Source organism: Saimiri boliviensis, chromosome 11 (assembly GCF_048565385.1).
Source record: "Saimiri boliviensis isolate mSaiBol1 chromosome 11, mSaiBol1.pri, whole genome shotgun sequence".
Taxonomy (NCBI): Eukaryota; Metazoa; Chordata; class Mammalia; order Primates; family Cebidae; genus Saimiri; species Saimiri boliviensis.
This window is the reverse complement of record NC_133459.1, coordinates 22,277,572-22,283,571: the sequence shown is the minus strand read 5'-3', so window position 1 is coordinate 22,283,571 and position 6,000 is coordinate 22,277,572.

Sequence of the window (6,000 nt, the reverse complement as noted above, 5' to 3'; positions counted from 1 at the left end):
CACTCAGAGATTTCATTACCACCAGACCTGCTTTACAAGAGCTTCTGAAAGAACCACTACACATATGAAAGGAACAAACAGTATCAGCCTTTCTAAAAAAATTATCAAAAAGAGCATCAATATAATGAAGAATTTACATCAACTAATGGACAAAATAGCCAGCTAATGGCAGTATTAAACTCACATATATTATTATTCTAAATTTAAATTGACTAAATCCCCCAATCCAAAGACAGGCAATTTGAATAAAAAACTAAAACCCATCAGTATGCTGCATCCAGATCCATCTCACATTCAAGGATACACAAAGACTCCAAACAAGGGATGGAGAAAGATTTACCAACCAAACAGAGAGCTAAAATAAATAAATAAAAAGCAGAAGTTACAATTAAGCAACAAAGATCAAAAGAAGCAAAGAAGGACATTATATAATGATAAAAGGATCAATGCAACAATAAGAAGAGCTAAAGATCCTAAATATATACGCACCCAATACAGGAATACGCAGACATACAAGACTTATAAAGAGACTTAGACTCCCACATAATAATAGTGGGAGACTTCAACATTAATATTAGACAGATCAATGAGACAGAAAATTAACAACGATATTCAGGACTTGAACTCAGATCTGGAACAAGTAAACGTAATTAACATTTATAGAACTCTCCACTTTAAATATACAAAATATACACTCTTATCAGTACCACATCATATCAACTTAGAAGTTTAAAAGAAATCTTGGTTGGCTCCTTGTTTGCTATTCTCTTCCCTCATTTTCTTTCATGTCTCTATTATTAAGGACAATTATAGGCATACCCATATTTAGACTGCATTCTAGCCCGGGCAATAAAGCAATACCCCCATCCTCTCTCCCTCTTCCTCTTTCTCTTTCTTCCTCTTCTTTATTCTAAAATAAATAAATAAATAAATAAATAAATAAAATAAAAACTATTAATAATTAATATTATCTGTGTACATATTGTAATCCATGAATATATACATATCCTATGTATCCCCAAATATTAAAAATAAAAAATTACTCAACATAAAATACATGATACATAAAATAAAAGCAAAATACATAAAAAGTAAATATATAAACCAGTAACATAATCATTTATTATCATTGTCAAGTATTATGTACTGTATATAATTGTATATGTTATAGTTTTTGTGTTTTTTTTTTGAGACAGGATCTCACTTCCACCTTGGCCTCCCGAGGTGCTGGGATTACAGGTGTGAACCACCACACCCGACCTATGCTATACTTTTATACAACTGACAGCCCAGTAGGTTTACTTACACCAGCAACACCACGTAACAATAATGACATTAACCTATCACATTAGGACAGCTATGACATCACTATAATGCCATAATCTTTATAATCAGCTCATTATCATCCCATGGGAGCACCATTGTATATAGCTGGGGTCCCCAAACCCCAGGCCACAGAATGGTATAGTCTGTGGCCTGTTAGGAACTGAGTCACATCGCAAGAGGTGATCAGTAAAGCTTCATCTGTATTTACAGCCACTCCCGTTGCTGGCATTCCCACCTGAGCTCTATCTCCTTTCAGATCAGTGATGGCATTAGATTCTCATAGGAGTGTGAACCTTATTTCGAACGTTGAATGCAAGGGATCTAGGCTGCAGGCTCCTTACGAGAATCTAATGCCTGATGATCTGTTATTGTCTCCCATCACCCCCAGATGGGACTGTTAGTTGCAAGAAAACAAGCTCAGAACTCCAACTGATTCTACATTATGGTAAGTTATATAATTATTTCATTATATGTTATAATGTGATAATAATGTAAAGTACACAAGAAATGTAATGTACTTAACTCATCTTGAAACCATCTCCCATCCTTGATCCATGGAAACATTGTCTTTCATTAAACCAGTCCATGGTGCCAAAAAGGTTGGGTGAGACATCGGTCACCACCTTCGGAAGTCTGACCTGCAGACCTTGACTCAACGACAGATGAGTGAATGCGCTCTCACACCATTACAGTGATTCAAGTGGGCTAGGGATAGCCATTGGCTGCTTTCTGAGGGTGAAATGCAACCAATGCCCCAGACTCCCCGTTTATCCACACATTTATTCCCCCAAGATTTTACAACAGAGGTTCTAAGTTAACATACTTATAGATAATTAACATAGTTAAAAGAGTGGTTTTACAAATGTTAAAAGCTTTAGGTTCCAGGCCCAAAGTAAACACTATTAACAGATAATTCCCCTTTGATCTCCACGTGAGAGGCACAAAGTTTACCTGAGTAAGCAGAGTAGAGACAAAGGGATGTGGGATACACAGAAGATGGGAAAAGCCTCTTCCCTATCTTCTCCCTAACTTAATGGACCGGCCAGCTGCCTTTGGCCTGCCCCAATAAAATCTTTTGCCCTTCCAAAAGGTTTGAGAAAGGTTTTCTGTAATATTTTGCCAATCACCCCAAATGAATTACAACAGTTGGGGACTGCTGGTGTATAGGGTCGGTTGTTGAGCAAAACCTCATTAAGAAGTCCATGATTCTCTTCTTCAGTTCTTTCCCATGCCCTTTTTTACATGATACCAATTGTTACATGTTAGACTAGATAACCAGGCTACAAAGAACAGTAAGCCTTGGCAATTCTGCAAAGTTTTAAGGCAAAGGTTCTCAGCCCCTTCATGCACTCCTTGGTAAATCAGAGCTCCCTGATCTACTTTTCTAGGGAGATGTCATGTGACAATTAAGAGTCAGGCTCCAGGCTGGGCACGGTGGCTCATACCTGTAATACCAGCACTTTGGGAGGCAGAGGTGGGTGAATCACTTGAGGTCAAGAGTTCGAGACCAGCCTGACTGACATGGTGAAACCCCATCTCTACTTAAAATACAAAAATTAGCTGGGCGTGATGGCGGGCGCCTGTAATCCCAGCTCCTCAGGAATCTGAGGTAGGAGAATCTGGGAGGCAGAGTTTGCAGGGAGCTGAGTTCGTGCCACTGCACTCCAGTCTGGGTGACAAAAGCAAAACTCCTTCTCAAAATAATAATAATAATCAAAGTTTTATTAGTAATTAGTTCTGAGTGGTAGGGTAACAGGTGATTTTTGCTTTCTTTAAATTTTTCATTTCCAAAGTTTTAACATGTTATTTGAAGACATTAAGCCAGGAGTAGTGGCTCATGCCTGTAATCCCAACACTTTGGGATGCCCCAGTGGGAGGACCACTTGAGCCCAGTTTATTCATTTTTTATTTTACTTTATTTTATTTATTTATTTATTTATTTATTTTTGAGACGGAGTTTCGCTCTTGTTACCCAGGCTGGAGTGCAATGGCGCGATCTCAGCTCACCGCAACCTCCGCCTCCTGGGTTCAGGCAATTCTCCTGCCTCAGCCTCCTGAGTAGCTGGGATTACAGGCACGTGCCACCATGCCCAGCTAATTTTTTGTATTTTTAGTAGAGATGGGGTTTCACCATGTTGACCAGGATGATCTCGATCTCCTAACCTCATGATCCACCTCCACCCACCTTGGCCTCCCAAAGTGCTGAGATTACAGGTGTGAGCCACCGTGCCCGGCCCTATTTTATTTTTTTTTTAAGACGGAATTTCACCGTGTTGGCCAGGCTGTTCTTGAACTCCTGACCTCAGGTGATCCGCCCACCTTGGCCTCCAGAGTGCTTGGATTACAGGTGTAAGCCACCACGACCAGCCCGAGTCCAATTTAACACAGGCCAGCCTGGGTAACATAGTGAGACTCTACCTCTACAAACTTTTTTTTTTTTTTTTGATACGGAGTTTCGCTCTTGTTGCCCAGGCTGGAGTGCAATGGCGCGATCTCGGCTCACCGCAACCTCCACCTCCTGGGTTCAAGCAATTCTCCTGCCTCAGCCTCCCGAGTAGCTGGGATTACAGGCACATGCCACCATGCCCGGCTAATTTTTTGTATTTTTAGTAGAGACGGGGTTTCACCATGTGGACCAGGAAGGTCTCGATCTCTTGACCTCGTGATCCACCGCCTCGGCCTCCCAAAGTGCTGGGATTACAGGCTTGAGGCACCGCGCCCGGCTTTTTTTTTTTTTTTTTTTTAATTAGCAGAGTGTGGTGGGTTGTGCCTTAGTCTCAGCTATTCAGGAGGCTGAGGAAGGATGATCTCTTGAGACTGGGAGGTCAAAGCTGCAACAAGCCATGATTGTGCCACTGCATTCCAGCCTGGGCAACAGAGTGAGACCCTGTCTCAAAAAAATAAAAATTAAAAACATAGAGAATGTGGTAAACAAATATGTCCATTAGCCATGAATTCTCCCACAGAGCAGAACTAGTCAGAGCAGGGGTTAAAAGGAGAGCCTGCACATAGATATCAATAAATTGATAAATGTGTGCATATGTATGTGCCCAAAAGTTTCCAACTCACAAGTAAGGAATGTTTAAATGAGAACACCGAGTTCTCCGCAGTCTGAGGATCTTGGCTTGCTGCCCACTTACTAGAGTGAGGCGGCTTATAGGAAACACCAGGCATGTCTTTTTAAACAAATTAAATGAACATGCTTCTAATTGATTGCTTGCTCATGTTGACAGAGACACAACACCAAGCACTGTCTGTGGCAGTTGTCTGAATTAAGCAATTATACCAATAAAATAATGTTGTATTGACTCAAGGCTTTCGTTCTGCTTATGGAGTCACACTCATAATTCCACTGACTTATTAATACACAGAATTTGTCCCTGTGAATCTCCCTCCAGCAAGCAGCATGGCTCAATGAGTGTGGTGTCTGTGCCACTGCTCACAAATCAAGGTAGAACTATTTTGGGATCAAGGAAATTCAGTTATATTCTTTACATTTGGGTCTTATTTGTGCAGTTCTGAGAAGAGTACCCAAGGAAAGTGGTTTTCTAACATAAATCCCAATAAAACATAATGTCTTCAAGAAGAAGTGTAGTGCCCAATAGATCATTTTCAGAAATTAACATTTGGAGGCCAAGTGCAGTGGCTCATACCTGTAATTCTAGTACTTTGGGAGGCTGAAGCAGGATGATTGCTTGAGCCCAGGAGTTCGAGACCAGCCTGAGCAATACAGTAAAATCTCATTTCTACAGAAACCTTAAAGAACCAGCCAAGTGTGGTGGTTTGAACCTATAGTCCCAGCTACTAGGGAGGCTGAGGTAGGAGGATCATTTGAGCCCAGGAGGTAGAGTTTGCAGTGATTGAGCCACTACACTCTGGCCCTGGAGTCTCAAAAAAAAAAAGGAAAGGAAGAAAGAAAATAAAGAAAGGAAGAAAGAGAAAAAGCGAGAGAAATGAACATTTGGATCTTCAAAAAAATTACCAGCCCTGGTATTATACTCATAATTAAATACAGTGCTCTTAGCACATTGGGTAGCACTTCTGGGATGCGACGTTGTACTTCCAAAATTCCTTAATGTATCTTCCCTTGTTCCTCTCCCCCAACCCTAACAGATTTGTAGTTTGGTAAATTACCCAGCTCAAGCCCCATCTCTGTCAGAAAGGAGTTCACTCTTTCTCTACTTTTCTCACCATCATCATTTTCTTGCTTCTGGGATCCTACAGCAGAAAACATCAAAGGGACACTTTGTGAGCCTGGTGCAGTGACTCATGCCTGTAATCCCAACACTTTGGGAGGCCAAGGTGGGTGAATTCTTTGAGGTCAGGAGTTCGAGACCAGCCTAACCAACATGGTGAAACCCTACCTCTACTAAAAATACAAAAATTAGCTGGCCAAGGTGGTGCATGCCTGTAATCCCAGCTATTTGGGAGGCTGAAGCAGAATTACTTGAACCTGGGAGGCAGAGGTTGCAGTGAGCCAAGACTGTGCCACTGCACTCAAGCCTGGGTGACAGAGCTCTCTGTCTTTAAAAAAAAAAAAAAAGGACACTTTGTGTGTGAGGCAGAAGGCAATTCTGGTGTGTAAATATTTGTCCTTCAGTTGCCTGTATTATTTCTCAGGACATTATGAAAAATAATAATTGGAAGCATTCCGGGCGAGCTCCTTGAGTGTGC